This window comes from Mirounga angustirostris, unplaced genomic scaffold (assembly GCF_029215605.1).
Source record: "Mirounga angustirostris isolate CCGP_5_RB_7025 unplaced genomic scaffold, mMirAng1.0.hap1 SCAF_17, whole genome shotgun sequence".
NCBI classification, from domain to species: Eukaryota; Metazoa; Chordata; class Mammalia; order Carnivora; family Phocidae; genus Mirounga; species Mirounga angustirostris.
Genome location: NW_026991725.1, coordinates 10,858,582 through 10,881,268, shown reverse-complemented (window position 1 = coordinate 10,881,268; position 22,687 = coordinate 10,858,582). Strand labels below are relative to the sequence as shown.

At 53.9% G+C, this 22,687-nt stretch overlaps 1 long non-coding RNA gene across 1 annotated transcript; it reads right to left on the bottom strand.

Moving 5' to 3' along the window:
- Window positions 1–16,979: 16,979 nt before the first annotated feature.
- Window positions 16,980–22,410, bottom strand: LOC135362932 (uncharacterized). Its single transcript, XR_010408396.1, has 3 exons — window positions 21,918–22,410; window positions 21,647–21,815; window positions 16,980–18,686 (listed from the first exon to the last, which is right to left on the bottom strand). It is a non-coding gene; the product is annotated as an uncharacterized LOC135362932 (long non-coding RNA).
- Between the last annotated feature and the right edge of the window lie 277 nt (window positions 22,411–22,687).

The following is a 22,687-nucleotide window of genomic DNA, read 5'->3' as shown; positions in this document are numbered from 1 at the left end:
CGCCACAGAGAAAGTGGGTCGGAAGGGAAGGGTCCCTCAAGCAGCTGGGCGAGGACAGAGACAAAGCTTACCCCCCACCGCGGCCCCCAGCTGAGCCAGGCTTTCAGCCCAGCTCTGCTGCTGAGAACGAAAAGCCTCTTCTCCCACATTCGAATGAATTTGATATTCAATCAATGAAGATTAACTCGCCCAAGGTAAGGGGGTTTTTACATCCTTAAGGAAGTCAAATACGATTATGCAGATGAGAAAATTATCCTGAGATGAAGAGCGGCTCATATATGATAATTCTGTGCAAGGGGGACCCCCATGCTGATTAGCATATCTTCAAGACCAGACTGAGTTGGAAGAGGCGAGGACCCAGCAATGGGCACTTGGGGGGGACGGGTTGACCAGGAGTCCCACCAGGAGGAGTTGGGCTGAGATGTCTGCTCCCTGATGGCCTTTTCTGGAAAAGAGGTTTTGTCGGTGAAGCGCCGGTCAGTGAAGACCTTAATGGGAGCCTTGATCCTGCTGTGTCCATTGCAACTCCCTGGACCTCGGCTGGTTCTTCTCTCAAACAAGAGAGTGCCCCTGAGCAGGGCTTCTCAAACTTCATGGTGAGTACTGATCACCTGGTGATCCACCTAAGATGCTGATTCTGAATCAGTGGGTCTGGGGTGAGCTACTGCCCTCCTGACAAGCTCCCAGGTGACACTGATCCTGCTGGTCCACAGGCCACTCTTTAGAGGGCCCAGCGCAGTGGTTCTAGTGATGATTCTAACATGTAGACAGAGTTGAGAATCTCTGGCCTGAATGATGCCTGGGGTCTTGAGAAGTCTGTGGAGCCATTCCAAGTCCTCAGGACTCCCAGAAGCCACAGACCTGGGCAGGGGTCAGGGTGGGGACCGTGGAAGAGGTGAGGAGGGACAGAAGATGGCATGAGTAACCCAAAGTGGGAATGGGCCCAGGACACTGCCCTGGGACTGCTGAGGGGCCTTGATGGTAACTGCTGAGAACAGCTCTTCCTAGATCTAAGCCCTGTATACAGATTCTCCCTGGGCCTTAGGTGGAGAGATATTATCCTTTCCACCTGCCAGTTAGGAAGTTAGGTTCAGAGAGGCAAAATGATTTTCCCAAAGTTGAGTCAAGATTCAAACCCAGCTTGGGCTAAGCCCCAAAGCCCAGGCTCTCCACCTAGCCATTGCCCCCCAGCCCCTGAGTGACCTCATCCAAGAAAGTTAATGGCTGGACCCTGGGCCCTAATGCCTGCTCAAGGCTGGGAGTCCTTCCTTGCCGACCTCACCTGGTGGAGGGGCTTGAGCAAGGGCTTGGGAACCAGGCCACCTGGGTTCAGATCCTGTTTCATGAACTCTGTGACTTTGGGCAAGTCCTGTTCCTTCTCTTGGGCCAAGTAGGGAGGATAAGCTTCCGGGGTTGCCAAGAGAAGGAGATGAGGTCAGGTGGCATGCATCTGGCCTGGAGTTCAGACAGGGGAAGTTTTCCCCTTGTGAGGGGCTGGAAGCTGGCTGAGCCAAGGCTCAAAGATTCTAGAACTTGTGACTCTTTACTTCCACCTTCAGGAGCCCAGAGCCTTGGCCACAGGCTCCTCTCCCCACTCTGTCGACGTGACTCCAATGCCAACATTAACCTGGTGCTTCCCAAATAATGTATCAGGGCCCGACCCAGGCTTGTCTGGGCCGAGTCCAGGCTTCTAACCACAACACAGATGGCTGGGACTGGACCCTCTGCCCCAGGGCCCCACCAGGGCAGATCTCCTCTGCCCTTCCCAAGGAGACCGGGGGTGTGGCCCCTGGTACCCCTCCCATAGCAGGTGCCCCATCACCTGTTGGTGAGCACAGGGCGTGGCCCCTGGTACCCCTCCCATAGCAGGTGCCCCATCACCTGTTGGTGAGCACAGGCGGGGCCCTTGAGTTTCCCTCTGGAAAGGGAGGCAGTGGACCTGAGTCATCTCCAGGGAAACTTCCAGCACCAGGCAGCCTTCTTTTGCTCCCGCAGGAATTTGCCTCGGATTGCACCCTACATGGGGGGCCAGATGGGGCTGAAATTCAGTCCCTGATCTACTCACCAACCAGAAGTGGAGGGGTGCCCCAGTCCTTACCCCATGTTTCTATCTCCATCTTGCTCCCCAGGATCTCTCCCGGCCAGCCAAGGCAAGCAAGGATGGGTGTGGGGAGAGGCAGCGAGAGAAAGGGAAGGGAAGGTGTCTGCAGTGGTGGAAGCCAGAAGCCGCCTGCTGTGTTCATGGTCATGAGCCTCTGTGAATTTGCTTCTCCGTTTATGTGTCTGTCAGTCTGTATGGTCCTCCTCCTGTCTCCCGTCCATGCTGTCGGGTACTTGTCTGGCCCCCGTGTATGTGTGTCTGTGTATCACTGTGACTTGTGTGTGTTGTAGATGTCTGTGTGTCTGTTGCTCTGTGTGTGCCTACCTGTCTCTGATGTCTGAGTCTGGGTATGTGTGTGAGTCAGGGGTGCTCTGGGTACATGTACGTCTGAAGGGGAGTGCATAGTGTAGGGATGTGTGTGTGTGTATTTGGATGAGTGTGTGTCATTATGTATGGTGTAAGTGTGTGTGTCTGCATGGGTGCACATCCGTGTGGGATGAAGATCTGCATGTGGGTCCACGTGGGTGTGTACTGGTGTGGAGGAAGATTATCTGACGGGGGTGAATCAGCATGTGTGTATGTGTGTCTGTGTATGCGTCTGTTTGGGTGTGTATCAGGGTGTATGGGTGTAAGTGTGTGGGTGCATATCAGTGTGCATGGTTCTAAGTATCTGTGTGTGTCTGGGTGGAATTATCAGCTTGGAGGATGTGTGTGTGCATATCGCCAAGTGTGTCTGCTTAGCAGTTTAGGTGGAGTAGGGTGTGAGAGTGTTTGTGTGTGTACGTGTTTGGGTGGGCTGAGGCAGTGTATATCCTATGTGAGACTGGGTGAGTGTATAGCAGTGTGTGGGATACGTGTATTTGTGTGTGTCTGTGTACATGTATCAGTATTTGGGGTGTGTATGTATCTCTGTGTTTTTCAGTGTGCGTGGAGTGTGTATATCCGTGCATGAGTCACCGTGAGAGTGTCTGCTTATGGGCATCTGGAATGCAGGGGGTGTGTATCTTTGTGTCGGAGTGGGCTGTGTCCGTGTGTGTGAGCGTGAGTGTGTGTGTGTGCGTCGCTGAGCGTCCGTGGGCATGTCTGTCTGTCTGTGCGTCTGTGTGGGTCTGCACCTCTCCAGCATGGCTGGGCCCAGGCCCTGTAAATCCATCAACTCCACATGATTTTGTCAATTCTGACAGCTAACTTCAACATGACGACAAATCTGGCCCCAGAGGATATTAAGCAAAGACACATGAGCCTATAATTTTCTGCTTCCACGTGTGAGATGCTATAATAATCAAAAGAAAATGAGTTTCTAACTACCCCAGCTCTTTGTGCTGTTGCCTTCATGCGGGCTGCACTAATTGAATCACCCAGCACCACTGTATCAATGGTAACTTGGGTATTGGGGGGTAATCAGGCGTGTGGGGGGGACCAGCTTGGAGAGGTGCGGGGCTTTTGTGAAGGTCCCATCTGCCTCATGCACCAAAGCTGCCCGCCGCCCGCCGCCCGCCTGCATTTGGCTGGACAAGCGAGTGAGCGAAGGGCAGCCCCTCGCCCAGGGGAGGGCCCGGGGGCGGGGGGAGAGGCCAGGGGGAGGGGGCACCTGTACCCAGATGCTGTGGCTCAGGCCCCTTGGTCCCAGGAGGAGAACTGTGCCAAAATAATAAAAGATCCAGACTTTGGAAGTGGGCCTACCTGGGTTCAATCCCAGCTGAAGGCCCTTATGTCATTTGACCTCTAGGGCTTGGTTTCCTCATGTGGAAAATGGGACAACCCCGTCGACCTCACAGGGGCATTGCAAGAAGTGAGAACACCAGATTAAGCGCTTGCGGTTGCCTCAGAGAGAGGAGGCCCTTGGAAGTGGCCATTACCAAATGTTTACAGTGCTTTACCATGCCTTGGCTGGCTGTCCCGTCACAGCGTACATTCTGTACCTGAAGAAACAGGCTCAGAGAAGTTAAGCAACTTGGCCAGCTGTGACACAGCTCTCTCCAAATACAGTTGTGTGTGGTGATATGAAGCAGGATGTGTGCGTGCATGTGGTGTGGTGTGTGTGTGTGTGTTTCCAAAGAGGGAAGACGACAGTTTCTGGTGGCTTCTGGAGGTCCTCCCTCCAACAGTCCAGTGACTCAATAAAAATAAGGGTTGTTCACCCTCGTGTAGCACTTACCAAGGGCATTTACAGTGTATGAGCTCATGTAACCCTCATGCTGAGTTTATGAGGTACAAATGCAATTATCTGTTCCATGGATGAGATGAAAGCACAGAGAGGCTGAGTGACTTACCCAAGGTCACGTGGCTGGCAGGTGGTGAAAGTGGACTTCAAGCCTAGGAAGTCTGTCTCCACAGTCTTCATTTTTTGTCCACCACCAGTTCTTCAAAGATCTAGCTGTACCCCCACACCCTCTTTTGCCCCTCAGAGTCTTCTATACGGCATCCCTCATTTGTCTCCAAGAAACATCTTCTCTTCCCACCCAAGGGGACCATTCCTCTTGAAGTGAGCCTCTAGAGAGGAATGGAAATTCCCCCATCCTCAACGCCCCTGTGTACCCACAGTCAAGGTGGGGGGTCACTCCATGTTGCTGTTTGTGCCTCGCTTCCAATTAAACAGCAAATTTCTACCAAGCAGTGGCTATGTTCACTGGGCAGGTAACTGGGGGCTCTAAAGAGGAACTTATGATAACTCCATATATGTGTACAGCACTTCATTAGTGTTCACAAAGCTTAGAGCAGTAGAAAGAGCATAGGCTTTGGAGCCAGACAGATCTGAGTTCTGATTCTGGCACTGTCACTGACTAGCGACAGGTCCTTGGGCTTGTTACTGAACATCTGTGACTCGATCTTCTCAACTAAAGAACTGAACAATTTTCATCCCTAAGATCGGGAACGAGGCAAGGATTTCTGCTCTTACCACTCCTATTCCACACTGTACCGGAGATCCTGGCCAGTGCAATAAGACAAGCAGAAGAAATAAAAGACCTTTAAATTGGAAAGGAAAAAGAAAAACCATCTTTATTCACAGACATGATCATCTTCACAGAAAACCCAAAGAATCAACCCTCCCCCACAAAAAAAGCTACTAGAACTAATAGGTTTAGTAAAGTTGATGGATACAAGGTCAACTTAAAAAAATAAACTGTATTTCCACATGCTAACAATAAACAATTGGAAATTGAAATTAAAATGGGGATGTCAGGAGTGCCTGGGTGGCTCAGTCGGTTAAGCATCTGTCTTCGGCTCAGGTCACGACTCCAGGGTCCTGGGATTGAGCCCCACATCCGGCTCCCTGCCCCCCCCCGCCCCCGGTTCATGATCTGTCTCTCTTTCTCGCTCACTCTCTCTCTCAAATAAATAAATAAAATCTTTTTAAAAATGGGGACGTCAGGGGCACCTGGGTGGCTCAGTCGGTTAAGCGTCTGCCTTCGGCTCAGGTCATGATCCCAGGGTCCTGGGATCGAGCCCCGCATCGGGCTCCCTGCTCCGCGGGAAGCCTGCTTCTCCCTCTCCCACTCCCCCTACTTGTGTTCCCTCTCTCGCTGTGTCTCTCTCTGTCAAATAAATAAATAAAAAATAAAAAAATAAAAAAATAAATAAAAAAATAAAAATGGGGACGTCAATCCCACCTCATAAGATTGCTGAAAGGAATAAAATGAGGCAATGGTTATCTAGGAGTATCTAGCTCACCTATTTCCTGATAGCTTTCTTGAGAGGTGGAGAAAGAAAAAGACTGGTAGAGAATCACACCAATACCCACCCCCTCTTGTCTGTGCCACAACCATTGAGAGGGAGTATTTCTGAGATGTCCTTAGTAGTTGGGCCAGTTACAAACCTGAGGGGTATTTATGTACAAATTTGGGGAGCAGGGGCTGGGGAGGTGGTTCACCAAAATCTGGGGGCTCCCTAGGAGACATGTTATGAACACATATCATTGTCCCATGGGCTGCCCAGAGGAAGGACTGAGAGCCACAGCCTGTGTGTACTCTCCCTCCCTCCCTCCGCCTATCCCTCTCAATTTTCTATCATTCCATACTTGTGCTAAGCCTGGCCCAGAGATTGTACAATGCAATCTAAATAAATCAGCCCAGGTCACATCCAAAAGAAACCCTAAGAGCACTGATTTGCTAGGAAGGCTTTACTGAACTTTCTTGGACAAACAGCAAAGTGGGGAAGGAAATTACGTGGCACAACAGACAGCAAAACTCTCTCAAAATCGGGGCACCGGGCTGCCTCAGTCAGTGGAGCATGCAGCTCTTGATCTCGGGGTTGTGAGTTCGAGCCCCACGTTGGGTGTAGAGATTACTTAAAATCTTCAAAAAAAAAAAAAAAAGCTCTCTTACAATCATCTTTAGTTCTGTCTTTCCCCAAAGTCTAATAGGTCACTATATTCTCACACCCCTTTTCCCTTTCTCCTTTGTCTCTCCTAAAACTCTAGCTCTACTTCCTTTTGCCACCTCCACTTGCCAACTGGATCAATTCTATTCTTTTTTTTAAAAGATTTTATTTATTTATTTGAGAGAGAGAGTGAGCGAGAGAGCATGAGTCGGGGGAGGGGCAGGGGAAGGGGGAAAAGCAGACTCTGCCAGCAGGGAGCCGGATGCAAGGCTCAATGCGGAGTTTGATGCAGGGCTCCATCCCTGGACTCTGGAATCACGACCTGAGCCGAAGGCAGATGCTTAACCGACTGAGCCACCCAGGTGCCCCTGGATCAATTCTATTCTGATCCCGCTTTTGCCACTGAAGACTTTATGCTCTTTTTGGGTGGGAAGCTTCTTCACCTCCATATCTGTCCCTATCATCCAGATCAGCTCAAGGATGAGTGGGAATTCATTCAGTGGGCGGATGGAGAGAAAGGGGAAAGGAACGGGCAGTTATGTTTCATCTGGCACTTTATCTTCTTTCTTACCCGCCCACCCCCACTAGTCTTGTGAGGTGGGTGTACGTGAATATTCCCATTTTACTGATTTGGAGATAGAGGTCCATGAAGAAACTGATCTTGTCAAGGTCACCCAGAGAGTAATCGGCATAGGTAGGATTGGACTCTGGTCTGCATGGCTTCAGAACCTTTCTGGTGGGCAGGTGGAGGGCGAGCAGAAGTTCAAATATACCCTGTGGGGGGGGAGGTAAGGGTGGAGACTGGCCACTGAGGCGTAGTAAACACGTGCAGATCAGCAGGTCCACCATTTGTGGAAAGGGCAAGAAAGACTATATGTGTTTGCTTATTTCTGCTGAACAGATACCCAAGAACACCCAAGCATCTGGGGATGTTAGTCACCCTTGGGATGGCAGCCCACGGGGAATGGGTACAAGTGTGGGAGGGAGCCATTTCACTGTCCTTTTTATGCTTTATGAAATTTGATCATGTGAATGTGTTAGCTATTCAAAACATAAATTGTTCTTAAAGGAGAATACACAAATAAGTAAAAGAACAAAGCATTACGCAGTAACATTAAGTTTCAAAATAAAACAGTGCCCGGACATGGACTGTGTGCTTGAGGAGCCTGCAAGGGGTCGCCTCTGGCTTTGGCCCTGGTGGAGAAAGGATGTGTGAGGGGGGTCAGGGAAGAGAGCCCCCTGCGAGTCTGGGGCAGCGGTAAGGCCCTCTCAGCTCCCTCTCCAGTCTGATGGGTGAGGGACTGGCAGAGGAGGGGGTGCAGAGAGCCGTCGGAGATGGGATGGGACATTTGGGCAGTTGCGGCCGATTTGTCGCCATTTTCACGGGCAGACGTGGGAATTAAGTGGCATGAAATTGAGCACAGACCAGGGTCCCCCCAGAGACAGGGCAGCCCTCGCCCAGGAGGGGAGAATGCCGAGGGGGTGGGAGTGGGAGGGGTGGCCCTTGCCACGCTCGGCTGCTTCTGGGTGCAGATGGAGGGAGAATGGAAGGGGGCTGAGCCAGGTCCTCCCCAGCCCCTCCCCGCCCTCCTCTTTCTTCACACAAGCAGAGGGTCTGCCAGACCCCAGTGTTAGACTGAAGCCTGGGATGGCTCCCTTGTGCCCATGGACCCCAGAGAGTCAGGGCTGGGGGTGGCGATCAGGCCAGAACCCCATTCAGGGGGCCTCTTGGACCCTTCTGCTTATCTCAGCATCTCTGCTGCCATTTTTGCCCAGTGCCCAGGAATGGGGACTAAGGGGAGGCAGAGAATCTACCCCTGCTTCTTCTTTACTTATTTCTGAATGGGACAAAAACATCAGTCGGGGAGCTAACGGGGGCCTGGGATCCAGCTGGAGTTCCAATAGTGTGAGCTTGAGTGAGCCACTTACCCTTTTCTGAGCTTCTGTCTCCTTGTCTGTAAAATAATAGTAACGCCCAGCATATAGATGATGCTGACCATGTGCCTGGCCCTGTTCTAAGTGTCTTGTATACTGTGTGCCAATTCATTTGATCTCAGGAGTACCTTGTCAGTCGTACTGGGTCAGTTACGCTCTCGTTGTACGGATGAGAAAACAGATGCCCCGACCAGCGAGGGATGAATGTGGGATTTGCTGTTTACCCTGCTGCTCCCTCAGGGAATCAAGGGGAAGATTAAATGACATAGTGAACGTTTATGGTGCAGCACCTGGTCCACAGGTAACCCGTGTTAGCTGCCGTCATCCCTGCTCCATTTGCCTTTTAGTGGGAAAGAGGGCGTTCGGATGCAGAACGTCAGGGCTGGAAGGAATGGTCCAGATCGCCTCATTTGCACTTGCATGGGTTGGACACGTGGAAATTGGAGGGCCAGTGAAGGGAAGTGACTTGCACAAGGTCACACATCCAGAGGAGGCTGGCCTTGGACTGACGGGGTCAGTGACCCAAGCCCTCGCTCTTCAGGGTCCTGAGGACAGCCTCCAGGGCTTTGCTGGGCGGGGGTGGGGGGGGGCTGTGCCGACTTGCCTTTCCCGTGAGGAGAGGCATCAGCCTGGAAATCTCAAGCCTCATGGGCCCTGGGGACTCCGAATCCTCCCTCCCTGGGTGGAGTGAGACCTAGCCATAGCCCCGGTGGGAGTGAGGGGAGTAGACGGCCTCGGTCTGCCAACCTGGACACCTTCTCCTGGGCAGAGCTTTGCCCTCCAATTAGGAAGGCTATGTTTGCCTCAGCGCCAGGCCCAAAAAGCCCATGAAAGCCATGAGGAGACCCGCAGGTGGCCGGGGGAGGACAGGCCCCATGGTGCTTAATAGGACCTAATCTCTGCCAGTGTTGTTGGAAATGAAAATGAAAAACAGCCGCGATTTTGTGGTTTAAAAATTAGCATGTGTGCCTACATCGTAAGCCCCTGGCCTGCATTACCATACAGATTTATCCCAGGCCCAGCATGCGGCCAAAATATGTAATTACATACAGGCTCGGGGTGGAAAAGTTGCTCTCCTCTTCGCTATCTATAGAATATGGATTTTTTTTAAATGAGAGAAACTCTGGAATTTTGTGAGGACTCTACTTCATGGGGGACGCTGCCTGTGGTGGATTTGGGGAAAGGGAGGGTCTCAGCTGCATCAGGTGTATGGGGGGGGGCACAAGGATGTGTGAACTTAAGAGCCATCTTCTTGGGCTGGGGGGCAAGGGGGAGGGGAAGGAAAGCCTTGTTATGAAGTACTGTGGGCTCTATGCTCCGGGTCCCATTGAGGGCTCCCATCTATATTCTTGCCTTTAATCTGCACAGGAAACCTGAAAAGTAGGTGTTCTTATCCTGACTTGAAAGATGAGGAAACTGAGGTATTTGGTGAAGCCCAGGATTCCAACTAATGACTCCAGAGTATCTCCTCTTTCCACTATGCTCCCTACGGCCCCCAACTTCATTAGGTTCTCGTCACCTGACTGATGGCCATAGAGCTGAACTGAGGTCACTGGGGGCAAAAGAGTGGGGTGGGGGATGCAAGAAGGTGGGTCAGTCTTTGACCATGAATCCTAAAGGGGAATTGGGGTCTTCACATGGAGGCTGATGGCAGGAAGAGAAAGAAAAACAGATATCCTAACCATTAGCCCAAAAACTGACACACAGTAGATGTAACAAATGAATGATTGATGGAATGAATGGACCAAAGCCCTAAAATAAAAATCATTGTCTTTATTCAGAGTCGGGTGGTAGAGAATATCCAGATACTGAGAGAGAAGAATCAATCAATGACCCAATGTGGGATCAATGTCTCAATCCAGAGTTGGATGGGAAAGGAGTCCACATTCCAATGTAGGGATCAATACCCCAGTGAAGATTTGGTTGATCAATGTAATCTGGTAATCAGGGTCCCCTGCGGGAATCAATCCCAGTAGAGTTGGTTGAGAGGAATCAACGTCCTGCCATAGAAATGGGTAAGGGAATCAACCTCCCAATGTCGAGATCAATGCCCCAGTTCAGAGTTGGTTAAAGGGAATCAATATCCCAGTATGAGGATCAATGGCAGGCAGTGATATACAACAATGGGTGTGACAGTCAATGTCCCAGTTGAGATCAATGATAGCCCAAATCCCACTATAGGAATGGATGGGGGTTCATGTCCCAGTGTGCACACCAGCTTGCCAATATGGAAAACAGTACCTATCCAAGCCCCCTTGCCCAGGTGGCTTTTCCTTCTCTTATTTGATCTGAAGTTACGGTTCCCAGAACTCCCTGGCCCTTTCACCTTCCTGGCTAAGTCCTCCACTGCAGAAAAATTGGGGATGGGGTCAGTGTTCTGCCTGCAACTTGGCCCAGTCTGGTTGCCCACAGCAGTTCTCCTTGGAGGATTCCTGTTCCCTAACCTCTCTCCAGAGCCAGCTTGCAAGTACATCTAGAGAATTCCAGCCCAGAAGAGGATTATTTCCCGCAGGGGGACCAGGCCTTGGGTTCCCCAGGGCTGAGCCCAAACCCGTAGCAGATGAGATGCAGTCACAACCAGTCCATTCTGGCCTCCTTGGTCTGATGCGTGTCAAAAACCCCGTTATCCTTATTATTTAACGTTATACCTGACATTTGAATGATTGCTTCCCCCATTTAACAGATGAGAAAAGTGAGGCCACAGAGAAGTGGCAGAGATAGAACTAGAAGCTTGATTTCCTGCCTACCAGCTCAGCCCTTTTCTAGCTACATCAGGGTGATGTGACGGAGTCCCCCTCATCCCCTGCCAACACCACCACCCCCTGCCATAGGTGGGCTCTGGGAGTTTATCACACAATTTGGGCAAAGGGGTTGAAAGCATCCCCCCCACCCAAACCTTCACTTTCCTACATCGTCCCCCTCACCCTCCAATTCCCAAAAGCTGGGTGCGGGGGCGGGCAGGATGAAGGCCCCTGTTGCTTTCCAGAGTTGGAGATGGAGCCAGAGGGTGAGATGCGTAAGCCCCCCAGCCTCAGCCGCCGCAGGGGCTTAAGGGGAGGGTGTGATTTTTCTCTCGCTCAGACAAAAGCCTGGCCGCGGCATCTGTCGGCCGACTCTTGTGTCTCACAGCTGCTCAACAGTCAGACCCAAGGCAGGTGCCAGTTTGGGGAGGGAGGGGACACCGACGCAGGCACTCACACCCCACTTCTCCTCTCCCACCCCACTTCTCCTCTCCCACACACCCCTGCACATGCAATGCCTCCTGTTGCCTATCCCACCCTAGGAAGCCCACCCTGCACCTCTAAGACCCAGGGCTTTGGGGACAGGACCCCCGTCCCACATGGCCCCACTGCCCTTCCCCCGTGTACGTGTTCTGCCGAGCCTGCTGCCAGCGCCCTTGGGCACCTTTGCCCAGCCAAGGAGGAGCTCGGGGCGGGGGTTGTCTGGCAGGAGACGGGACCCTTGTGCCTGATGGGATGTCTCTCACTTAAGCTTTTCTTACTGGGGCCAGAGGGCTTCCCGGAGACCTCCTAGGAGGCTGAAGGCTCCATTCTTCAGACCCGGGAGGGTGGAGGCCAGAAACACGGGCTCGAAGAGATGGGCAGACCCTGATGGTAGGGGGGAGAGAGGGAGAGTGCGGTGCATTGTGAAACTAAGCAAAAAGAGCCGGGAGTTGTGTGTGTCCGCGGGAGTAGGAGTTACCCCTGTGAGAACACACCCAGACAAACACACGGGTGTGTTCACGCACATCTTTGCACCCATACACACACGTGTGCACGCACAGAGCCCTGTGACACGTTGGAAAACTGTTTCAAATGCCCGAACACTCAGAACCCTGCTCTCTCCATGTTTTCAAAAACATTTATTTATTTGTGTACTTATTTATTTAAGTTGCGTTACCACCCACGCCCCCTCTGGAAAGAAAAATGTTAAGGCAGCTGAGACTCCTCCATTTAGGCAACTAATTGTAAAATCTATTTTATCGTCCACATATATATATTTTTTAATTCTATGGGCAGAGGAGAGTGTGGTAAGGGCAGTGGGGAAAGGGGGTGGTGAGGGGTTGCCCTATTAAGAAGATGATACAGGAGGAGAATATTTCCGTGAAAGCCGCTTGGAGCGGGGGGAAATGTATAAATTTTATACGGAGATGCTTCTGGGCCCCTCCCTGGTGCAGTCCTCTTGACCTCTTCCTCCCTGCTCCCGATCTCCCGGCCGCCTCCCTCTTCTCCTCCCTGCCTGCGCAGGCTTCTCCTGCCTCCCCCTCTTCCCCCCCTCCCGTGCAGCCCCCAGCCCTCCCCAGGGCCCCCTCCTCAGATGCAATCCCCCTGCTGTAATTTCTGGGGGAATTGCTTCATCTCGGGTGCAGATATATTTATGTCAAGGTGCAGCTGCACAGATAGCCTTCCTCTATGCATAGTAAGAGGGTTTCAGAGAGAGAGGTGGTGCCCAGAGCAAGGCCTTATCAGAGCAAGCTGCCTGCCATTTATCTGATTCCCCATCAAATAGGAAAACGGGCCTCAGGCTGCTGCTTCCACTTTCCTTGGGAAAGCCATGGGGGGAATAATAATTTACTCCAATCTTTTTGTTTCCAGCGCTCACCTTCAGCCTGACACAGCCCAGGGTCTCTCTAGCACCCCCTGCACCCAGCGACGCCGGCCTGGGAGTCCGGGGTTGGGCCCCGGCCCCCAAGGGCCCACCTCGGGACGCCCCCCAGAAATGCCCTTGCTGGTTGAGTGGACCTTCATAATGGATTGGCACGAGCTGGAGGAGATAGCCTTTGGCATCGGGGAGTGTAGACGCAGGGGCAGAGAGGGGGGGACCCAGCGGGGAGTGGGGGAGGCTTGGCCTGGCTGCGGGGGGGAGCCTGGCTCCCTTCCCGGCCCCCACACATAGGCAGATCCCCCACGAACACTCACTGTGTGTGTGTGTGTACACGTGCATGTGTCAGACTTGACCCTCTGAGCGTCCCCGTAGGAGGACCTATCGATGCCTTCATCTGTGCGCGTCCGTCCATCTGGCCATCTGCGTCTGCGGCGGACAGGCCGGGGAGACCGGGGCAGTTTCTGTTCTATGTCACCGACTCTGACCTCCCACCTCAGCTCGCAATTCCAATAGCCACGGACAAGCCCAAGACAGGATGCCAGGGGCTGCCAGCAAGCAGGTGGGCAGTGGGCGAGGGAGGGGTCTGAGCCGCGCCGGGCGGGGGTCCTCTCACCTCACCCTCCCTGGGAGCTTCTTGGGGGGCAGCAGGCAGCCCATCTGGTGCAGGAGCTGTGGAGAGGTGGGCGGTGGGCTGGGGGCCCCTCCCCACAGGCCGGCCGTAAATCACAGGCATGTGACCGGGGGAGGGGGCAGGGCGTGGGTGGGGGGCCAGGGGCCAGCTGCAGCGGCACGCACGGGCCAGGGCAGAGAGGCCAGGGTCAGGTGCAGCTGTAAATTGTCACCTAAATGCTTGCAAGCCAAGGCTAATCAGGGCGCTGTGACAGAACGCACCTGGCCCTACCAGCCCCAGTGGTCGTCACGCTTCTATCTGGGCAAAGCACATACATGCTCGCAGATACAAAAACACACCGGCACACGTTCCGCATGCAGAGCTGTGCGCGCAAAGGGGTCACACCAGTACCTGGACTCCGCAAACCAAACTTACTGTGGCCGTGCGTGTGTATACACACACGAACACGCACACACATGCACACACAGCCAGGCAGCTCTGCATCCACTCATATTCCTTCAGGCCCAGGGACGCAAAGATCTAGCTAATACACCTGAGCATTTGCACGCCCGCACAGGTGGGCACGCACAGTGGGGGGCAACTGGACAGCACAGCGGGCAAGCCCCCTGCAGGAAAGACACGGGACAGAAAAGAGGGAGACATGCCTAGTGGGACAGGGCCACCCCCAGCCCCGGACCCCGGTGCCTGGGTTCTCCTCCCAGCCTTCACCCCTTCTTCGGAAGTGCAGCCCTCATCTGTCAAGAGCTCACACCCTGTTGGGGCTCTCCCTGCACCCAAGCTCTACCAGCATTTATTAAGCACCTGCTTTGCTTCCGGCAGAGCCTACGGCGTTAGAGCTCTGGCAATAGGATCCCTGCCTTCAAACTTAAAACCCAGGAGAGAAGCGGGATAAATGGGCAGACAATGACAGCACTCAGGGACTCTTGCTACGAGAGGCTAGCCCCCGGCAGTGGGGGCACGGAGCGGGGGCATCCGATCCAGTGTGCAGGGGGAGAAGGAAGGCTTTTTGGAGGGAGCCGCGTCCCAGCTGAGGCCTGACGACGAGGAGGAGTTGGCCAAGGAGAGAAGCAGAGCGGAAGAAAGGATGTGCCCAACCCCCGCCCGAGTGGGGTAAATGCTGGAGGGGACGGAATGGGCCCTTGACCATGTGGTGGGACACCCATAAAGTGCTTGCTCTGGAGCCTTCATGCCAGCAGTGAGACCTACTGCACTCCCTCACCCGGACCCAGGAGAGAACTAAAAGCTGGACCCAGCCTCCCCAGCAGGTGCCACAATCAACGTGTATACAGGATGAGGGGGAGGGGGCTCACAAGGAGGACCAAGGAGGAGGGCACTGAGCCCTCCCTCCCACTCTCCTTGCTCAGGCCTTCTGGTTCTACTCAGATCATTCTCCACTGTGGAGGCCTTTACAGACCTGCTCAGTGTCGCTCAGTGGGTTCCGCGGAGCCCTTCCTAGGACCAGGGGTGATACGGACAGAGGCTGAAAAGCAGGACTCTGGAACCTCCTGTTCTCCATCTAACTTATTATCTGCTTACCCTGTTAGACTTCCAAACAGGACCTCATTTGAACAAAGGACTCCAGGTGTGAAGACAGTTAATCCCTAGGACAAAGTCCGAAGTCAGCTTGGCATTCAGAACCCTCCCCAACCTCTCCCTGCCCAGCCTCACTCCTGGGATGCAGCCTCCTGCCCCCCCCCCCCCCAGCCTGCCAGGCCACTGTACTCCTCCTTCCTCAATGCACTCCTCCGCACATACCAGCTCTGTTCTCTGTCCTGTCCAGCCACCCTCCAACTCACCATTTTTATTTTCAAACCTTCCTTGAGTGCCAGCAACATAGCAATAGACACATGATCTCATTTCATCTCCTTTATAAAATTCTGCAAGGTGTAGCCTCATTTTACAAGTGAGGAAACAGAGCTTAAATGATCTGCTCAAGGTCACTGTCACCTTGAGAAAGCTAAGGGAAAGGTCATTCTAGTTCCAACCTTAGCCTCCAGGCACAGGATCCATGCCCCTCTCTTCCCTCCCACCCCACAATGACAGCGGAGCAGGGGGCCTTCTGCCCTCGGTCTTACACCAAGACCACAGCAGAATAAATGGCTTTCTGGGGGTCAGTGGCCAAAAGGAGAGGAAGAGGAAGAAGAGGACCCAGGCATCCTTAGAAGCAGAGAGAAGGGCAGGCAGTCCTGGCTGAGGAGCACGGCGGGCAGGTGGGTCACATGCTCAGAAGTGGAGGCTGTGGCTGGTTACACGTTCAGGTGTGTCTTATCTCCTTCCTTGATGGGGTGGCCTCCTGAGGTCAGCCAGCAGTGCCTTAGGGCAGAAGAACAGGAGAGAAGAGAGCCGAAGCTCTGGGCTCTCGGCCATGCTTCTGAGCTTCTTAGAGCCTCAGTTTTCCCATCTCCTAAAGGAGATGATAGTGTCTGCCCGAGATTGTTGAGAGAATTAAATGTGACTGCACCAGGAGCCTGAACATGGTAGATCTTCCCCAAATGCCGGCAGCTTCCTCCCACCCCAAAATCACGGGGTAGGCTACATGCGAACTGATGGATGGACGTGGCTGGAGGGGGAGAACCACATCTCAGGGTTGCTGGGACTGTAAAGGGCCTCAGGTCTCGGCCTGGCTTGTAGGTGACATGGTGGGGTGAGGGGGCAATAGCTCATTTTTCCTGTTCCTTCCCCACCGGCTTCCTCTCTTGCCCCAGGCAAGTACCAGGCCCCTTAGAGTTGAAGCAGATAAAGATGATCAAGAACATTGGGGCAGCCCTTTCCCAGAGGAGCTCCTCTGGTTAAATGCCTGTTCCCCTGTGTCAGGCTGTTCCTCTGCTCCCCCCACAGATCACCAGGAACGGGACCCGGGATCCCCATCACCAACACAGACAGCGATCTGACCCACATTGATCAGCTGGGGCCCCCATTGATCAGCTTCTTTGGCAAAGAAACCAGCTCGGCCAGCAGCCAGTGGGCACCCAGGTGGGGGCCGCAGCCTCAGTCTACTGCCTCACCGCCACACAGATCCCTGAAGGGTTGAGGGCACCGAGTAGGCAGGAGTGTGTAGGGAAGGGGAAGGAAAGCAAGGAGGGGTGGGGGAGTGGAGGGGCGGGCAGGTCAACCTCAAGCCCAACTGGTTTCACCCACCCCCCCACCCCAGCCCAGCGAGTTTTCTTAGTGTTGAGAAAATGGTCAGCAGCTTGTCACAGTCCACTGACTCCAAACAGCTCTCTGGAAACATTGTTGAATTTAAATCCAAACACAGAGATAGCCACGTACATGCGTGTCACTCCTCCTGCCCCTTCCCCAAACACAAACATAGTTATCTCATGGCGACACACACACTGTGTGATTCAATTCCATCCAAAAGCATTTATTGAGTGCTTAGATGTGCCAGGCGCTGCAATGACAAACAGCTTCAAGCCCTGAAGGAGCATTAAGCGGAGGGACAAATGTGGAAAGAGGTCATGAGAGGGCAGGGGAACAGGTGCACTTACAGGAGTATAAGCCAGGTACAGAGGAAACAGCAATTAACTCCAGGGTCAAAGGAGGGCACTTTCTCAGCAGGGTTTTTAAGGATGAATAGGAGTTTGCCAAGTAGACAGAAAGGCAAAGAGATCAGCATGATTGCCCGCCTCCTGCCATCTCTGGCCACACATTGCACTTCTCATCATTTTGCTGACTACGCACTTTCCGTTAGGAGTTTCTGTTACCCCAGCACTCTTTGTGCTGTTCCAATGGCCTGAAATGTTCTTCCTCTCCTTCCCATGACTATTCTTTATTCAACCTTCGAGCCTTGCCTTAAAGAACTATCCCTTCCTCTGTGAGAGCTACAGCCCCCTTCTAGATGCTGCCATAGTATCCTATGTCTCCCCTTTCCTAGTTCTCTACACACTGTGTTCACTTGTTCGCTCCATGAGGGCAAGGACTTGTGGTCCCAATAGCATCAGAGATGGTGCCTGATACATTTCAGGAGCTCGCTGGATGGGTGGGTGGATTGATCATATGGATGGATGGATGGATGGATGGATGGATGGATGGATGGACAGATGGACGGACAGATGACTTGTTCCAGGAGCTACAAGTAAATGAGAATGTAGGGCTGCAGAGGTGTGTAGAGTACAAGGGGTGAGGTGGGGGGTGGGGGGAATCGTGGGAGATGGAAGGGAAGAGGCTGACGGGAGTGGGAATGTGGAAGACCTTGTGGCCCATGCCTACTGCACATCGGCATACGGAGTGAATTCTAGAACATTATCAGTACAAGACCCCTTTGAGATAATATAGTCCTAACCTCCACTTGACAAATGAGGAAGCTGAGGTCCAGAGAAGCAGGGCTTACTCCAAACCACCCGGAGGATAAATCAATGGCTCTGCTGGGGTTATACCTCCAGGCATGATCTCCTGGTCCAGGGCACACTCGGTCTTCTATACGCCTGGAGGGGTCAAGAGGTGATGAGACCACCTCACTCTGGCCACTGCTAAAGGACATGTACTGAGTTCAGGCACACACAGCCCCCAGACCCATCGGAGCAAGCGGCTGAAACCCAACTGCGTCTCACTTAATCCCAAAGGGCAGGTGAATGTCCTGTGTCACTCGGCGGGGCAGGTCCGGCTGCCTCCGTATGTCGCTGGTTTCCGGCACTCAAGCAGTCTCACCGAGCCCTTCCCCACCACCTAGCTCTAGGTGCCGACCACATGCTCACCTCCTCCTGGCAGGCCTCCTCCACGTCAGGTGGGGGTGGGGTGGGTGGAAAGGGCTAGGCGCAGCCCACGGAACTGGTGAGGGAAGGAGGGGGAACCTGGCCTCTCTCCGCATCTGTATGGAAAATCCCAGCTCGATGTTCTGATGGTTCCCGCTCAGGTCTGATCCCTGGGGTCTGAAGGCTGGGGCAGTATGGCTGAGTAGGTCTGGACCTCCCATCCATGCTGGGGAACAGGAGAGGGCCCGGCACAGGCCTGACAGCTCATCAAGTGACGTGGAAAGGAGGGGGCCGTACTCCAAAGGCAAGGGGTGCTATTACCACAGAACAGGGAAGGGATGCTGAGCAGTCGAAACTGACAGATGGCCACAGCAGGACGACCACAGGACCAGACAGCTGGGGCCTATTGGAAAGAGTACTTAGAAATAATAATAACAACGACAAGAGTAATAATAGTTCCGAGTGTGCCATGCAAGTACTCTGCATACATTGTCTCATTTACACCTAGAATCAGAAGACTCAGGTTTGAGTCCCAACTCTGCGATTTACCAGCCCAGGGGCCCATCGCTGAACCCTCTGACCCTGTTTCCCCATCTCTAAATGGGGAAGAACATAGCCCCTCTTCCAGAAGCTGTTGGGGGCTTCTCTGTCAACTGGGAACCACAGAGAGGTAGGAGAAGTTCTCGGTCCTGTTTGTGCACTGATTCCAAGTGGAAACAAGGAACAGGGAGATGCTTGGAGCGAACCAGAAGGTGTTCAAGGCCAAGGAAGCAGCAGGCTGGCTTCCAGGCTGACTTGGCAGCAGGAACAGGCCCGCCCAGGGCACAGGAAGCCCTGTTCTGGGACCCCCCTTGGCCTGGCCACTCTCCCCGCCCCCCCTCCGGAAAAGGGGGTGAAAAGAGGAGTTAATGGATTACAGAGCCAGGCAGGAAGAAGAGAGGATTTTTCATCTTAAAATGTTCTGAAATAATTCATATTTGCTTTGCAGGACGGCATTGTGTGCTTGTCAGCCCTGTAATAACTTCTGGGCCTTTATTTATTGTTTTGCCTTAATGATTTCGTGTTGCTCTGGTGTGGAGAATTTTCAGTGTCTTGTAACACATAATGGCAGAGAAGGCCCAGGACTGGGCAGGCTCTGGTGGGAGGGGGTCACACTTCCCGCCCCCTCCCCCAGCTCATACCCCTCCCCCTGGAGATGGCAGAGCCTCGTGCAGGAGACAGCAGAGGTCAAGCTCTGTGGAAGGTGCTTTATCTGGGAGGGCCAATTCTCAAACACCCTTTGGAGCTGATCCCGTAATCCCATTTTACAGAAGTGAAAACTGAGCTTTGGAGAGATTGCAAGACTTGCCATCTGACTTTGCGTGAGCAAACTAGGATTTATACACAGGGCTGGGGCGCCTGGCCGGCTCAGTCTGGGGGGCGTGCGACTCGATCTCGGCGTTGTCAGTTTGAGCCCCACGTTGAATGTAGAGATTACTTAAAAATAAAATCTTTAAAAATAATAATAATAAAATAAACAGAGGTCCATTGTATTCCAGCCTTTTGGATACTGGTGGGTCTTCCACTGCGGGATGTGTAGGTATCGCCTGGGGAGAATTTCTAAAATACAGGTTCCGAGGACCCAGCTCTGGAGATTGGGCTTGAGTAGATCTCACATGGTGCTGGAGGCTCTTTACTTACCCAGCTGCCCAGATGAATCGCAGCCATGTTGGGGGAACTCAACTGGTGGCCGAGGCCACACTCGTCACACACTTGGCCCCTGTTCCTCAAGAGTTGTGGTCCCACATTGGCCAGCTCTCTCACAAACATTCCCATCATCCACTCCTGTCTGCCTGTCATTCACCATCCTGTAGCCCTGAGAGCTTGGACTCCCCACCAGACCTCTAGCCCCTTCAGTGAAGCCAGGAAAGGAAGGGGAGGGGAGGGAGGAGAGGCTTTCTTGGTTGCCATGGTGATTCTCCACCTCCCAGTCTGTGGGGGGAGGTAGTTTCATTGTGAGCCTCCAGCCAAGGCCTGGAGGGAAGCAAGCTGTCCCGGGCAGAGGGGAGGCAGAGGGGTGGGAAGAAGAATCTAGTCGCTGGGGAGAGAGGAAGAGGGGAGGAGGGATGGGGAGCAGGGTTGGGGACCCTGGGCGCAGGGCAGAGGGAGCAGAGAGCCAGCCCCTCCTGATGCTGGGGCCGCCAGCCTTCGGCCAGGGGGCGGGGCGGGGTGGGTGTGGGAGCCGAGGGCGACAGGGCCTGATGCTTCCTGAGCCCAGAGCTGGCAGAGGCCCCCGGGCAGGTGGTGGCAGAGATGCAAGGATGGACGAGACAGCCAGAGACTGGCACAGACCCGAGTCAGAGCCCCAGGGCTGGGAAAGACCAGGGCTCTGAAAGCAAAGAGGGGATATGGGAAGATAAGGCAAAGCGGCAGAACGCTTCGCAGACCGCGGGCTGCAGCCCACTCCCGCCCCTGGCCGGGCCAGGGCTGGCACAGCCTGCGATCCCAGCCTGCTGGGCTGGGCCGGGCTGGGCCGGGCTGGGCTGGCAAGCCGGATGGCACAGGCTGTGGCAAAGGCAGATGGAGCGAGGAGGGGGCCTGACCCCCAGCCCACCAGGGAATAGCTGGGATTGTCTGTTCTTTGGAGCTGTCCCTCTGCCCCACCCCCAAACCTCCCGCCTCTGGGAGCATGGCTAGGGACACGGGAAAGAAAGGAGCCACCTTTCAGAGCCGGCGTCCCCACCTCCTCCTGTTCCCTTTGGCTTTCTTCCCCCGCCTATGGCACGCACTGCCTGCTCCCAGCCTGGCTCTGGCAAAGACCAGGATGCCGTGGGGTGTGGGGTGCGGAGGGAGCACAATGGGGCGGAGAGGGAGGAGGAGCGACAGAAGCTGGGAGATGAGGAGAGAGGCCCGGTGGGTGCTACGCCCCTCACCACCGTGTGTCCGGCCCGCTTTTGCTTTGTGCCCGGCTCCACGGAGCGCTTTACCTGTGTTCACTCAGTCCTCGCGACGGTCCTGGTGAGCCACGCTGTTGCTCTCGGCCCCATCTTACAGATGAGCAACTGAGGCAGAGACAGGTGGAGGGGCCGACCACCCCAAGTTCACGAGCTGGGCATCGGCCGAGGGAGGGTTCAACCCAGGAGAGGTTCAAGTTCATGCTTCGCCCCCTCACCCTACCGCCTTTTACCCCTCCCCCACATTTTTAGTCTTTACATGGCTTTTTCCTTTTGGCCCTATCTTTTCTCATCATCTCTCTACCCAGCCTTTCTTCCCTCTGACGGCGCATTCTCACCGACCCAGGTCACCACGCTGACACTACCGTATGAATGGCCCTATGCAGACACGTCCACGTGTGCATACGTGGACAGTCACATGGACACTCACCGGCATGACCACTGGGGAGTCCACAGGCATGGGAGCGGATGTGCACGCCGCTCGCGATAAGCACACACGTCCATGTCTGTGTGCGCAGGCACAGTCCGTTCACACGTGTATCCATCATATACACCACACCCTGGGTAGGTCTCGCGTGTTCTCACCAACAGAGCGTTCACTGTGGCAAAATAATCCCAAACAATGGTTGAGCCAAAAAAAATCTGTTTGGCTTTGCAATAAAGAGCTGCTTGGCATATGGGGTTTTTGGCAATACATTTACCTTTCTAGGTTTAGCTTGGGCTGATGTGACTTCCTGAATATCTGTGGCTTGGCAGGCCCGGGTTCTGGGTAATCAGCCCTGGAGAACCTGCCAGATGCCGGGCCCACAGCAAGGCACCTACCGGCCGCTCTTCTCCATCCTCAGGGCGACACGTGAGGCAGGTCTGGCCGTTCCCCTATCATAGGTGATGTCCCTGACACTCAGGGACTTGCCATTTGTGTGGTCACATAGCGAGAGGGAGGACTCGAACCCCAGGTCGGCCCGAGGGTTTGTAAAGCTTGAGTGCCTGCAGGTGGGGTGGTGAGCCAGACATGTGACTTCCCAGGCGTGCCTCATCCGTCTGGAATGTGGCTGCCTCACCGTCTGGTCACGTCTGGGCCCCTCTTCTGCGGCCCAGGCTGGTGGGCGTGGATGGGCTGCCGTGGGCTCGTGCTGAGCCCTTCTCCAGAAGGCCCCACACAGGCTGTGCACAAGTAGGCCTGCGAAAGTCTTTTCCCCGCTGACGAGGAGGCTGATAATGATGGCTCAGATGATACAAAGACCAGACAGACTTACCCACCACTGGACTCAGGCCTATGCATTCCTTTAGCATTTCTCGAATACCTATTATGTGTCTGACATTTCCCGGGGCTCTGAGCACAATATAAACAGGAATCAAACTTGAACTCTGCCTTCCTTCCAATAGCTTAGGAGAACAGTTTTTAGGTGTGGAAACAGCTTTACTATAGGCTTCTTTACTAAAGAAACCTACGTGCTGTAAGAGAGCTGCA